Source organism: Leuciscus leuciscus (assembly GCF_965113295.1).
Source record: "Leuciscus leuciscus genome assembly, chromosome: 23".
Taxonomy (NCBI): domain Eukaryota; kingdom Metazoa; phylum Chordata; class Actinopteri; order Cypriniformes; family Leuciscidae; genus Leuciscus; species Leuciscus leuciscus.
Window position 1 is genome coordinate 4,729,624 of NC_138747.1, and position 16,431 is coordinate 4,746,054.

Genomic DNA, 16,431 nt, shown 5'->3' on the forward strand with positions numbered 1-16,431 from the left:
TACATATGTAATCAATATTATTTTATACATTTTAATACAAATGATAATTTTATTTAAAACTGCATTTTCACTAAAATAGGGAATAAATTAAAGGTAGTACAAGAAAAACTTCCATTATGAATAAATACTTACATTAAATAGCATATTGTTTCATATTACAAAGAGAATTTTGGGGATTAAATGTGTCTTAATTACCATGAAAATAATGTAATGAAAATGTGTGTATGTGTATGTATATATATATATATATATATATATATATATATGGAAAAGCATCTTGCAAGAGCATCTTGTATCCCAAAGATGTGTATCCCTGTAGGCTATATTTGAATAATATATATATATATATATATATATATATATATATATATATACCTAGGTATGTTCTTGACAAATTCATCCAATTAACATTAAAATGCACATTAACTTGAATCTGATTTCAATGCAGCACAAGCCACATGAACTATTTTTCAACTGTAATGGATCAAAGATGCTACTTGATTTCAAGCTCGGAAACATTCCTGAGGGCTGTCAGAGAGCGCAAACATCACTCACGCTGTGACGTGACAAACATCTCACTCATTTCATTGTATATTTAGCATCCTGCTCATCAGTTTCAGATGGAGTAAACGCCTGTGATGTCTGTTTTAATTGCTGTGAATTAGCATCTGGCTGGGGCACACATGTGCGGGGGACGTTTGAAGAGATGCCCAGTACGTTGGCGCACGAGGTTTGATGGGCTGCTTTTTTTTTTGACAGCGAACAGAGACTCTCTGAAATGCAAATGTGGGCAAGAGAAAGATGATGGCCATCCGACACGGATGCACATTTTGACATTTAAATGGCAGACGCTGTGACAGAGGTCATTGGCTTGCTGACAGTGACATCACATGACCTCTAATCACCCCACTGTATCCAATACTCCGCTCATCTCCTGCCTGTTAAGCTGAAGATTGAAGTGTCACGCTGCTTATATTGGTGGATTCGTTGGCACTCAAGTGGGAAACAACGAGGAAATTACAAGACCTGTAAAGGTGCCACCTTTATTGGGAAAAGTGTGCCGTATCGTGCCGATCCCCTCGTTTTTTTTTTGTTCCCCAAACAAGCACTTGACAATCTAATTAATCCCACAGTTAATATATACAGGAAATGGCGGCGCCCTTAATGGCACATTAAAATGCATCTTGTCAGCACATTACACATGGTTAAATTCAATTTGTTGCTTGCTATACTCTCAAGTAGCCAAGAATAAACGCTCTGCCTCTACAAACTCAACGGTGCCGTTTTATCCTTCGCCAGACGTAATGACAGTTTAATTGTCTGTGTAAACAACCTGCTCAGTTTGAGGAGTCTTGACACCTTGAATACTTGAAGGTTTCGCAGCCTTTTTTTGAAAATCCCTGACTGAATTCTTGTATTTCAAGAATTTCAAGTATTTCTATTGTAAAAGCATTTAATTGAGAAGAGAGGTGAAACTAGCCTTGCTGACATTGTATAGTTATCTGTAGCTGACAGTGTGACAGCCGTAATGTTTTTCTATCTATCTGTATCTGTATCTTATCTATCTATCTATCTGTATCTTATCTATCTATCTATCTATATCTTATCTATCTATCTATCTATCCATCTATCTGTATCTTATCTATCTATCTATATCTTATCTATCTATCTATCTATCCATCTATCTATCTATCTATCTGTATCTTATCTATCTATCTATCTATCTATCTATCTATCTATCTGTATCTTATCTATCTATATCTTATCTATCTATCTATCTATCTGTATCTTATCCATCTATCTATCTATCTATCTATCTATCTATCTATCAATCTATCTGTATCTTATCTATCTGTATCTTATCTACTGTATCTATCTATCTACAGTATATCTATCTGTATCTATCTATCAATCTATCTGTATCTTATCTATCTACAGTATATCTATCTATCTGTATCTATCTATCAATCTATCTATCTGTATCTATCTATCTATCTATCTATCTATCTATCTATCTATCTATCTATCTATCTGTATCTATCAATCTATCTATCTATCTGTATCTTATCTATCTATATATCTATCTACAGTATATCTATCTATCTGTATCTATCTATCTATCTATCTATCAATCTATCTATCTATCTATCTGTATCTATCTATCTATCTATCTGTATCTATCAATCTATCTATCTATCTATCTATCTATCTGTATCAATCTATCTATCTGTATCTATCTATCAATCTATCTATCTGTCGTTCTATCTATCTATCTATATCTATCTATAAATCTATGTATCTGTGTCTATGTCGTTCTATTTATCTATCTATCTATCTATCTATCAATCAATAGTATCTATCTATCTATCTATCTAACTATCAATCAATAGTATCTATCTATCTATTGTTAAATTTATCTGTCTCATTCTATCATCTGTCTATATATCAGTATGTTGTTGTTGTTCTATCTATCTGTTGTTATTGTTATCTATCTATCTATCTGAGCCAAGGAGAATTTAAAACAGTCCGAAGTTGAAATAAGAAGTAGATGTAGAAGTAACAATTTAATACTCTGTTATTTCAGTGAAGAAACAAAAAAAAAAACTATTTCATTTCAATTACGAGTGTTTGACATCTTTACTTTGTGCAACACTTAAGAAAAGCAACAATCAATGCTTTATTTTTTGCTCTCTGAACCTCTCAGCTGGTGTGTTGTGTGTGTCGGCCCTCAGCCCGCTGCGTGTGAAGATCGTGGCCCAGCTGTGATTGAAACGTGTTATAGATCCACGGCAGCGCACAAAGACGGATCGATACAGACAGTAAGAGGCTACACCTCTGTCTGCCGATCTGACGGAGAGCTCTTGTCTGCGATCCATACTCTACAAGCGAGGAAAACTTCAAGGTCGAAACGCTGCACAAAAAACACACACGTTCTGCTTCTTTGAAGGACAGACAAAAACTTACAGAGGAGACAGTTGGTAGATTTGCCTCTGTTGTGGAGAGATGTGTTCATCTGAAAGATGTTTAGAGTAGAGCACTGTCAAGAATACGTTGCTTTTAAAGCAGAATAATGCAAAAACATGCAATATCATATATGACGAAATATTTATCGATAAAAGCATTGATTGTTTCTTAAAGGCTGGGCAAAATAAAGATGTCGAATACTTGTAACTAAAATGTTCACCGACACACAGAAGGCAAAATAGATTTCTGTTTCTTAACTGCAAAAATACTTCATTTTTGGATGGATGGATGGATGTATGGATGGATAGGGTATCAAGTGTGCAGGATAAACCGACTGAGTGTTTATTACATATGATATGCAGTAGAATGTGAAAATAGCACATTTATGTAAATGATTTTGGGCCATTGCATTCATTCAAAAAGGAGCAAAAGGAAAGTATGTGTCTTCTACTCAGGTAAGTATATTTCATTATCACCAAAAACAGTGCATCGACAGTCACTAAAGTGTTTATCTCATCGCATAAATAATTCATAGAAATATGATCTAGTTAAGTTGATGCATACTTTTTACATAGCCTACCAAGAGAAGAGGAATGTTGATATTTTTGCTAAATGTCAGCAAGCGAACTGTGTGGGTGGCCAGGCAAATGGTGTATTTGAACAGGAAGTCATCTCAAAGAAAAAAATACACCCCGTTTTATAAAGAGTCCTACAATATCACCTTCAGTCAAACCTATAATTGCCTTCAGATATGCCAATACATTCCAGTTCCTTTTGCTCCTTTTTGAATGAATGCAATGGCCCAAAATCATTTACATAAATGTGCTATTTTCACTTTCTACTGCATTTCATGTGTAATAAACACTCAGTCTGTGTCTATCATGACAGTTCTTTGCTCCTATAGAGGCATCAAACTGAGTGCTTGGCTTCCCAAACATGTCTGTTATGAAATGCTCTGTGGAATACTTGATTCTGATTGGTCAATCGCGCCATACAGCGGTATTTTATCCCCCGATAACAACCGGTAAAAACTGATAACACAGGCTCATCCGGGTAACTGAAGTCGGTGCTTTACGCTTGGTAGGAACGTTTTTTTCCTCGTGGAAGTTTTGCGTCTGTTGGTGAGCTGATAAAATATTAAAAGTCAAATTAATATTTTGTGTACAGTTATTTAATTGTGTCATCCGGTCTCGCAGAATCGCTGTCTCTTGTTTCATATAAACGCAGCTGCTGCCATTTTGCAATGATTGTTCTGTTCACTGTAATGGATTATAGGATAACAAACAGGTACAATTTTAAAACCATTTGATATCAAATCAATATCTCTTATCCCCATTATTATTTATGTGGTGAAATACTGTGTAATAAGTGGCATGACTGTACCGTATCCCTTAAATGTCGGTCTAGTTTGAACTAGCTACTGCTTTTACCGCGGAAGCTTTGCGACTCAGATCAATATTTAATTTCTAATTATTTACTTATGTGACAAGTAGCCCTGAAATAAGCGGCATAATGTACATCCAGCCGATTGTTATTGCAGAATAAACCCCTTCAGGTTGATGCAAGACCTGATGACCCTGTCAGGGTTTATTCTGCGATGACAACCGGCTGGATGTACATTATCCTATACATAAATGTTAACAATTCAATGCTTTCCTTTAGTGCATATCGTATAAAAAAATTTTTTTTAAGTATTTAAAAACATATATTTTACACTGCCTACAATTTTTCATAGTAATATGAGTGCACCATCTTTGAATATCTAAAGTCTTTGATTAAAAGTGAGACCCACCCCAAACTCATGCCATTGGTTGAGTCAGAGGTTGACATGTCAGGCATGTTCAGGACGTCACCCAACCAATATGCTTACTCATATTTGTCTCTGCAAATGAACCAATGAGAAACATTTATGATTCTGTTTAGCAACAACACAGATGCTGTTATAATGAAGGCAAACCTTGAGCAAGAGTGCCGGAGAATGCATTTGAATGTGTTTCCCCCATCACATTCATCAGCGTCTACAGTGACCTCTACTGGTGGAGGCTGCAATAATACTCCACTAATGTCCGCTCATCTGTCAGAGAAGTAAGATGTCAAATACTATTACGTCAAACACCAAACATCTCTATCATTCTCAGGCGGACAGAGAGCGATAGAGAGATTTAGAGAGTCATAGCAACAGAGAGCAAGTGTTGCAGTGGGTTTCGTTCACACCAGACCGCAGGCTGCATCTAGGGCAGAAAGCTGTGCTGATGAAAACCGCTTTGCAAACAGTGTAATATACAAATAATTGGGTGGAGACAGGCGGTATTGTGACCTCTGTGACCTTTGAGGGGAATCAGTGTTTTTGATCCCAGATCAACACATGGACGTCCTCCGGCAAATACAGACATGTCCTCTGGTTAAAGACATGATAACACATTCAAAATGCGAGTACAAAATCAAACAAGCCCAATTATCATAGCTGTGTCTAATTATGTGGGCAAAGGTAGTGGCGTAAATGTAAGCATGTCTATTAATGCTATTAAGTCTATTAAGACTGTGGTGCACTAATCGTTTCACCTTAGTTTTGCAAGGGAGAGTCTGGATCTAAATGGTCTACAGGATTCAAACTAAGGACTCTTTCGGGAAACAACACAAGGGTGCCCAGATTTACCGTCCTGTACAGTTCCAACCAAGAAAGCCTATAATACCCAGTGAAAGCTATATAATAACAGAGTTGCCCAGATTGTGCAGTATTACTGCCGGGTCTTTCATGCTTTTTGGGATAAAATAGCCCACAATCCCTTGCGACATGAATGTGGAAACGTTAGGGTCAGTTGACGAGGGAAAAGTTATGAGAAATGAAATGCATGAGCCTAAAAGAAATAATGTATTTTAAGGAAATCAAATTAGCTAGACACAAACACGCAGATGCAAGCATTAGGTGACATCGGCTCAACCAATCAAGGGCAACAGCGTCTGTACGCTTTTTCAGCAGCCTTCGTTCCAGAAGTTTTTTTTTTTTTTGCCATTTATCCCATATAGATTTGTTTTAAAGTCTTAGTTTAAACGTTATAAACCATGAAACACACCAACAAAGCTATGAGGTGAATTACAAAATTACAAACTTTGATTTAAAGCAAAAAAACCTTTTGGAAAATTGGAAAAGACGAAAGTATATGACTGTGAACAGCTTTAATGAGAGAAAAACTGCATTCCCATGAATCATTTTGAAGACATAATTAAATTAAAAGAAATGTATATATAGTGTATGTATATACAGTACTGTGCAAAAGTCTTAGGCATGTTAATACATCTTCCCCCCCCCCCCCCCCCCCAAAAAATGGTTTTAAGTCAGTTATTTATATATTTTGCTGTAGTGTGTCAGTAGGAAATACCAGTTTACATTTCCAAACATTCTTTTTGCCATTCATTGTAATAGTCCAGTGAGATTTGTGTATGAACAAGGAGTCTGACAACAGCCGGTATGATCTGATCTCACCATCATCGAGTCCGTCTGTGATTACATGATGAAACAGAAAAAACTGAGACAGACTAAATCCAGAAGAACTGCGGGAACGTCTCCAAGATGCTTGAAGGAACCTCTCGGAGACGTTCCCGCAGTTCTTCTGGATTTAGTCCGTCTCAGTTTTTTCTGTTTCATCATGTAATCACAGACGGACTCGATGATGGTGAGATCAGATCATACCGGCTGTTGTCAGACTCCTTGTTCATACACAAATCTCACTGGACTATTACAATGAATGGCAAAAAGAATGTTTGGAAATGTAAACTGATATTCCCTACTGACACACTACAGCAAAGTCAGGGTATTAACATGCCTAAGACTTTTGCATAGTACTGTATATATATACACACACACACACACATACACACAATGCACTTATAGTATGTACTCTACCATGTAGTGTATGAGGTTTAAAATGTTTTTTTGTCATCCAACATCGGAGTCTGATAGCCCTTCCCTTCCACTACATAAAGAAAACTGAACGATTTAAAAGTAAATGCACTTTTTCTTTTTGTAACTTTCAGTGTGAACACACTTCTGACATTATTATTACAAAATGGCACAGAATAGTGCATAAGACGCCCCTATGGAAAAAGTAGTAAAAGATGTTTGCTGGATTTCCACACTAGTTTCCCATTTGCGAGTCCGGCTTGTTGGCATTCTATTGCACTTTTCCAAGTAGGACGTTGGAAATCTGTGGAACGCAGCATGAGCGCCCCAGATCTAAAAGGTTTTATTCAGAGGTCTTAAAAACAGCAGCGCTTCTGTGGCATCTCACCGAGCTCATTAAATTTCAGCTGTGTCTACGCGCGCGTCTGGTCCGCAACTTGCATTTCTACGAAGCGATGATTATTTAATCAAAAGAAGTCTGTTTCTAAATCAGAGAAAAGCAGCGGAGGCATGCAGTTCGACCCTGAACCTGGCTTTTTCCTCATCGTCATTCTTTTTCATCGTACGGTTTGAAGTTTGATGTCTTAATTGAATCTGTTTACAGAGAAGCAGCCTTCCTTCAATCTGGCAGCAACTGGGTTACCCTGTTTAACTGGAGAGGCTGCGTCCTCTGGTTCACCCCTCTCTCTCTCTTTCCCTCTCTCTCGCTGGCTGCCTGTTCTCCGCTTTGATCCTTCTCTGCAGACACCAGAAGAGATGACAGCTTTTCGACGAGTGTGCGCCACTGAGAAGGAGAAAAAAATAAGCCAATTTTGAACATTTTTATCACCAGGTCACATGTAATGCATCACACGAGCACCTTGATAGGTTATGAATGTCTAGGACCTGCTGAGAACGGATGACACACTTCACTCACGCAATGCACATGCAAACACACACCTCTGACGTCCTGGCGGGGTGGTGGCAGCTGACACAACCTGACATGTCGCATTATCGTTTGGATTGGAGAACATAAAGCAGATTTCCCTAACAGGTGGCTGATGTCTATAGAGACAAACAGTTATGACACAATTCAGCATGTCTGTTTACTCACACTAACATATGGAGAGAGCTGCCGCTCATTTGCCTTGCCAAGGCAAACGGCTTAAAATCAAACACTTACATTATGTAGATTGGAGGCCCTCGAAATGCATGACAACCAGACAGCTTTATGATATGGGATCTATTTGATGAGGATTTAGCTCTATTAGACTGCATCTTGCACACATACATAGACTCTGTGCTGTCGCTATAAGGCAGGCATCACTATTTATGAGGAGAGATGTAGTATTGCTTATGGAGTGATCAGGCGAACGATAAAACCGCTGAAAACAATCCCAAAGGGACCCAAGCTATATCACGCACTGTAAAAAAAAAAAAAAAATTCAAAGCTGTAAATGAAACAGATATGTTTCAGAAGAAAGTTTTTCTGCTTTAAAATTTCATGTTTAATTCGATGTGTGACTTTGTAATTGTTGGGGATATTTACTAGCAATTTAAAATTGTTCCTGCACCTAATTTTATTTTTCAGTATACAGACTTTGACCAATACGCAGCCGCCTAGAAATATGCATCCTGTACTTTTATTAAAGCACTTATATTAAAACTAAAAATACTAAAATAAATTATTTTAGCTGTAAAATTAACTTTTTTTGTGGTGGCACTACTGCAGATAAACTTCTATTTTACAGGCTTTGCATGATCATGACAGGAGAATTACTGGATATAACTTTGCACAGACAAGATTAGTAAGAGATTTTATGAACTAGACTTAAAAAAAAAACTAGATATTGAAATCCATTTTTTCCAATCAAAATACCTTTTACTTGAGAAATAAAATGACTTGATATTAAGTCTTGCTTTCTGAAAAAATCATCAAAAGTAAGAGAGTTTATGCTTAAAGCAAGAAAATAATATCTGCCAATGGGGTCAGAAAAATAAACTTAACTAAATAGTTTTTAGCCTGCTGACATATTCTTTCTTGTTTTAAGCATATACTCACTTATTTTGATTTTTTTTTCTTCAGAAAACAAGACTTAATATCTTCTCAAGTAAATGCATCTTGATTTAGGAACTGTTAGATGTACTGGAAAACAAGACAGAAACACTGAGTAAGAAAATTACAAATTTTTTGCTAATTAAAAATGACTAATTAATTGTGAGTGCATTACTGTAAACACATGCCACATTTCCAGTCAAAAGACACTGTATTGAACACCTTACCAACCAAGACTACCTTGGCCAACCAACTTCACCATATAAGAATATGCATTCTGATATCAGGACCTTTAGGTTTGCTTTTTTCTCCAATTGTACAGACTTAATGGAATCCTTTTTAGCAACAGCACTTGACTGTTAGAAATGAACATTCTAAAGATTTAATAATTTAAAGATTTTATCTATCTGTGTGGAAGTTTTTAAACCCTTCAATACGGCTTAAGAATTATTTAAAATGGCTCTCTTGGAAGTTTCAAAGGCATTAGCATTGAATATATTCTAGCATTAAAATGCCTTCTGGCTGAGGAGAATGTTTCATCCTGGAACGCCTTTGTTCTAATTTAAATAAGTTGCTTTGCGGGGTGTTGAAGCTCTGCGGCCCATAATTTTTCAGCCATTCAGTCTTGTTGGTTTCAAAGTCCTACTGCAAGCCATCTGGAGTTTACTGCAGATTAAAACTCAATGCTGCTATCTATAAAATGTTAGTAAATGGATCATGGAAACTAATTATTTTCAGGATTAAAGCAAAACGGAAACAAAAAAATGGCTCCTGTCTGGGGCTTCTTGCAATTAGCAATTAAACATACCAGATTTATGTTCAGTGACTTAGTGTGAGAAATTAAGTATATCTGGGCTATATATAAAAGGGCCTTATGGAGCTTTTAGAAAATAATGTCATTTTCAAATCTCAAATTCAATTTTGCGTTGGAATTTACATTTTTGATAAAGAGGGTTCTTCTTAACTAATAGCTAACTCTCTCTAAATAATAGTTAGCTTTTACTAATACACTGAAATAAATTTCACACATAAGCTGATTGAAAATGACACCATAAAAACTTCTTCCAGAAGGTCTAAAAAATGTAAGTTGTCATGAAACAGAAGTTGCGACAGTCCCTATCGTGATGTATAAGTGAAACGCTTCTCAAACGAAAAACAAATACAGGGCGGGACTTAGTCCATCAGGAATGGATTGGATCATTGGAAAGCTGTGGTTTGCTATTGGTGGATCGAGTGACAGGTTGTCCCGCCCTCACGCCTGTAAATGCACTATCAGAGAAGAGATTTAAGGGGGAGGGGAAGTTATTTTTGATAAAGGTTTACGAGGGCACATAAATAAAAAATTTAAAAATCATCATAAACATTCATCAACTCACACATCAGCCGTGGCAAACGGAAGCTCGAGCATGTTCCCTTGACATGCGAGAACCAATGAGGTTCATTCTCACGTGTTGAGCTTCTGTTTATGTTCGCTGATCAATGTTTATATGTGAATAAAAGACTAAATTCAATCTGTTAATCATATAAAGCGATCGAGTCTCTTCAGAAAATTTGGACTAAACCGCTCAATTCATATGGATTAGTTTTACAATCTCTTTATGAACTTTTTGAAGCGTCAAAGTGGTTGTGTAGCCGTCAATGGCGGGACAGAAAGCTCTCAGATTTCATCAAAAAGATCTTCATTTGTGTTCTGAAGATTAACGAAAGTCTTACGGGTTTGGAACGACATCAGGACGAGTAATTAATGACCTTTTTTTCATTTTTGGGTGAACTATCCCTTTAAGAGCGATCCATCATTTAGATATAACAAGTAAGTATTCTTTAAACTGGCATGCTTCAATAAAAAAATACTTTTCCCCGCCATTTTCTCACTGCAAGCCTCCTCTCATTTTGCTGCAGGGCTCTTGTCCAAGAATAGTCTGCCAGCAATTGTAAATAAGTATGCCTTAAAATTCAAAATCCCCAGACTGGGTTCTCGCCTGCGTGTTTGTGTGTAAAGCGGGCTGCGGGGAGTTGAGATCTATTTGAATAAACTCCCCACAGCACAGAGTGAAGTGTGCTATCAGAGGTTCAGCGATGGGACACAGCTGCTTCTGGATACACGCTTCAGGACGGAGAAGCTGGACGAGCTGTTGGCGAGAGAGGTCTTTCAAAGTGTTTAACTCAGAGAGATATGCATGCTGTTTAAGGAGGGTTCATGCTAGAAAGTACTAGTTTGGGGCTGGTCTAGCCAATCTTAGTGGTTAATGTCCCTGCAGGTTCAATACAAGTTAGGCTATCAACAGCATCTGTGCATGCATTTACAGTAATTCACCTTAAACATTATACATATTATAACATCACTTCAAAATGATATGCAACTATAAACTCTATAGCTTAAACATAACATAATATACTTAGGCTACAAAAACCCCAGAAAGAGGCTGTTTACATACAGTATAGAACAATAACCATAACCAGACCTACGTAGCATATACAGAGCTATTCCATCCAGCTATAACAGGAGAGCTAAAGGACAATTTAGACATCTTCAATATATATATATATATATAGAGAGAGAGAGAGAGAGAGAGAGAGAGAGAGAGAGAAACCTTGGTATCTGTATTTTATAAAATGAGTTTCTGTCTCAATGGGTATTTAAAAATAGAATAAGAGTAGAGTAGAATATTCACTTACAAATTATATGAATACACTAATAGCCAAAGGATAAAATAACTTTTTAAAGTGGTATAATATTCTGAATTCACATGAAAAATATAGTGGCAATTTAAAAAGCATGGATGTCATTGAATTAGATATAGCAAACCCTCTGAAAAACTTGCTCGAAAAAGAGTGCTTGTGCTGTCTTTAAAAATAAATGCCTTAAGGTTTGATATTTTGTGCTGAGACATTTTTAAGCATGGCTTAAATGTTCAAATCCTTTTTGTAGCCTGGTGAGCAGAGGCTCTATACAGAGCCCACATAGAAATGACACAAGTCTTAATATAATCACAATGGTTTTGCACATGAACTCACTTGAAGAACACACATAAATACTCACATTACGTAACAGCTCTATTATTCAAAGATCCATCTCTGTAAAAAAAAACTGCATTAAATTGTCTGTGCAAACCATGTCATAGCAGTGCCATACTGCCCTCTCGTGTTCCTTCATCAGCATTGCAACTATAGATTTTGAGAAAAGTAAAATGGAGAGGCAACTATGTTATTTGCTTTGCTTGGGGGCATTTGAAACATTTTGGTAACAATTCACTGACAGCCTTTATACATAGTGCATTATAAAAGTATTTCAATGCATTAATTATGCTTTGTAATGCACCATGTAATGCATTGTATTTTCTCATGAATAATTGTTACCACAATTATAAAACATTATAATACTCTATTCATTGAAGACATCTCCAGAAAGTATAATGCATTAAAACACATGACAAACAGCCAATTTCTGATGTAACATGAGTAATATGCAAATATTATTATGCATTTTAACCGACATTATGAATACCTTTATAATGCTTTCTACATTAAGGCTTTAGGTAAAGTTTTTGACTCAGGAAGTCTTTGACATGATTCCATGATTCCTACCTGGATGAATCTCAGTAAGTCCAGGTCACATTTCACACTAGAATCAAAAGAAAACATGGTCAAATTAAAACGAAAGGTCTTATTTGTTAACATTAGCTAATGCATTAACTAACAAACGAACAATAAACAAAATATTTTATATAAACTTTGCTAATATTAGTTAATAAAAAAATGTCATGCTAGTTCAGTGCATTAACTAATGTTACCAGACACAACTTTTGATCTTAAAAATGTATTAGTAAATATTGAAGATTAAATGAGATGAATAAATGCTTTCTTAATAAAGCTTCTAAATAAAAAGTTCATGTTAACTTATATAGTTAACAATTGTTAACAAATGAAACCTTATTGTAAAAAACAACAACATAGGCCTATGCATTTTGACATTATTTCCGTGCACATTATCTTTTCAAATTCTTAATACCTATTCTAGACATTTTACATTATATTCTTTAATCATTATTTTCTTTCTTTTATTTAACAGGGCTCGACAATAAGGACCGCACACATCCGAAGTGCGCCCACAGAAAGCCACCTCTCAAACAGTGTGAATACTGAATTGAGCTCTTTCACATCTTCTTACACATTATGTCAAAATGCCAGTCTTGGAGAGTATCCTTCCTAGTAAACAGTCAGTTTTGTTTTAAGTGAACGGGTGTGTCTCTGTCAGCTCCTCCAGTATTCAGGGCACTGATCTGGGAGTCGGCCATTTTAAGGTCTGTCTCAATCGCAAAAAACCCGAAATACTTCCAGTGCACTGAAATGTTCACGCCCTAAAAAGTCCCACAAAGCCCTGTGGAAACCAGGGAGCATCGACGCTCATATGGCTGCGTCCGAAATCGCATACTCTCTTAAATAAGTACTTTGAATAAGTAATTACTTCAAGACCACTAAAAAAGTACGTTCTATATAGCATGAGTGTGTGTAGGATGAATGTGGACGTACTACAGTACATTTGCCATGTTGCCATTATCATGATGTGAGTTGGTTACGCCGCTTCACTGTCAATCACAAATCTTCTCCTGTGGCCTCATGGGATAGTAAAGTGTCCATCGTATGCACACTTCAGAATCTCACCGGAAGTGGTATCATCCGGGTGCTTTTTGCCTACTGTTTTATGAGTACTGTTAATTCTGACTACTATATATACTATACTACACTGTAAAAAAAAATTACATCCCCAAGTCAAAAATTTCAAGTGACCGATAACATCAGTTTTTTTCAATTAGTCTGCCGTATTATTTCTCATTGAGCCAATGTTAACAGACTATTGCAACAAGAATTTCACTTGGGCCAATTGAAAAATTTAGATGTTATCGGTCACTTGAAATTTTTGATTTGGGAGGGTTCGACATTTTTTACAGTGTACTATATATATCGTTTTTCGACTACTATATAGTAGGGAAGTATGCAATTTCAGATGCTGCATGGAAGTTCTCAAGCGTAAAACATAAATCATATGAGTCAACTCACTACACATAACGACAAGCGATAGATGTTTTTTAAAATACAAACCATTATTTAAATATATTTCAGCATAAACATACATCGCTAGACAGGTAATGAGCATAATCTAGCTAACATTTATTATTTATTTACGGCTGAAATGTTGCACGCATATGTAACAAGCAAAGAACATTATGAACAATGTACATTAAATAACATTAAAACATAATATCGGAAATATATCAGTTCTGCTGTTGTTCATAAATACATTATTGATGTTGTACAATGAGAACATTGTCATGTCGCCAGAAATGGAGTCATCAGTGTCCCAATGTGTAGTGAGCCCAGAGTCCTTTACTGTCCTCACTAATGCCAGAATTCATGTACACAATATACTGATTCATGACCTAGAGAAGCTAGCGAGCTGATTGAGACGCACCCGATGTAAACAGTGGAGAAATAAAATGCATGTGTAACACTATATTGGATCTGTACATTCGGTTTTAAAGTTACAGCAGTCTAACATATCTGCTCCTGTCTGTGTTTTTAAAGGGATAGTTCACCCAAAAATGAAAATTCTGTCATCATTTACTCGCCCTCATGTCGTTCCAAACCCGTAAGACTTTCGTTCATCTTCAGAACACAAATGAAGATCTTTATAACGAAATCTGAGAGCTTTCTGTCCCTCCATTGACCGCTACGCAACTACCACTTTGACGGTCTAAAAGTTCATATGAATTTTGCGGTTTTGTCCAAATTTTCTGAAGAGATTCGATCGCTTTATATGATGAACAGATTTAATTTAGGCTTTTATTCACATACAAACATTGATCAGTGAACATAAACAGAAGCTCAACCGAACCAGCTTGACACGCGAGAACAAACCTCATTGGTTCTTGCTGAAGCTCAAACGTGCTGCGTAACACGAGAATGAACCTCATTGGTTCTACATGCTTTAGCTTCCGTTTATCACAACTGATGTGTGAGGCTAAATTCAATCTGTTCATCATATAAAGCGATCGTGTCTCTGCAGAAAATTTGGACTAAACCGCTCAATTCATATGGATTAGTTTTTTACGATCTCTTTATGAACTTTCTGAAGCGTCAAAGTGGTAGTTGCGTAGCTGTCAATGGAGGGACAGAAAGCACTCAGATTTCATCAAAAAGATCTTCATTTGTGTTCTGAAGATGAACGAAAGTCTAGCGGGTTTGGAACGACATGAGGGCGAGTAAATAATGACAGAATTAACATTTTTGGGTGAACTATCCCTTTAATGTTAATCAGACAACAAAGGACAAAGGAAAAAAAATCTTGACTGAATAACTTTTTTTAACTTTAATAAGGATTAATAATTGTATTTAATGTATTAATGTATACAGTGAGGAAAATGCTGTGTTATTTTACATTGGATTACTTTATACATTTTTTGTAGGATACCTGAAAACTACTGTTAGACCAACCTGAAAAACCTGAAAAGCATTGTATTGCTCATAATTTGATTATTTGTTTTTATTTCGTTACTGTTTGCTTGTGTTTAATGGGTCAAACACAATGAAAACAATAACTATTTTAATTTATAACTTTTTTTGTGGTGGGACCAGTGAAAATTCTAGCATGGCAAGTAAAAATTTGAACCAAAAATATAATAAATCCTTAGCATTGAGCCCTGAATTTGTTCATTTATTTTTCACATTGCAAAAAAGGAAGAAAAAAAAGTGAATGGTCCTAAAAAACATGCTTGATTTATTTATTTATTTATAGATTTTGAAAGGATGTTATGACAGGATTCACCCACATTAAGATTTAGTTCAGATCAGATCAAATGGTTTCTGGTCTGGCAAATGTTTTAATAGAAATTAGTGATTTAGAGCCCTATACTGCACTGCACTTTGCCCATGAGCCGTGAGCAAACACAAGTTTATGCATGTGGCCTCCACACATATGGTGTGATAGCCTGTGAGAGCATTTTTGCACATGTCCTACTTTTTCTGACAGCATTTGTCTTCGAATTTAGATGTGATTTCTGTGTGCACTCCAGGGAGAAAAGTGAGTGGTTGCTGTGGCAACAGATGACATGCATCCAAATAAACAAAAGCAATATGAGATGACTGACCCTCGATAGTAGCCGATTTCCTTCTCAGGAACTCTTCCAGTGATGTTTTGGAAGATTACGGAAAGGCTAAAGAAATGCAAACACTGATGGATGGGCGAATAAATAAATAAATAAAAATGACGAGAATCATACCTGGTTGCCATGGAGACATACCTTCTTCTCACTTCAATAACTGCTGAGCAGAGAGGATTCCAGGGTCTGCAGCGAAAGACTAGCGGAATAAAGAGGAAGAAATCCCTTTTCCTGGAACAGAAATAAAGGGAAATACACAGTGACTGCATATGATGTGAGCATTAAAATCCTTTGAAATTACATGTTAGATGCATTCCTTATACCTCTGGACTCTGAATATTAAACAGCCTACACTGTTATTCACATTCATTTCC

General features: G+C 36.2%; 1 protein-coding gene across 1 annotated transcript in view; it reads right to left on the reverse strand.

The window, feature by feature from the left end:
- epha8 (eph receptor A8) overlaps positions 1-16,431 on the reverse strand; it is a 179,797-nt gene that overhangs the window by 142,896 nt on the left and 20,470 nt on the right. Inside the window, exons 2-5 of the mRNA XM_082155779.1 lie at positions 16,046-16,288; positions 12,486-12,522; positions 11,941-12,065; positions 7,509-7,649 (exon numbers count right to left, since the gene is read on the reverse strand). The gene's annotated coding sequence lies outside the window, so the exon portion shown is untranslated. The remainder of the gene's footprint in view (positions 1-7,508; positions 7,650-11,940; positions 12,066-12,485; positions 12,523-16,045; positions 16,289-16,431) is intronic.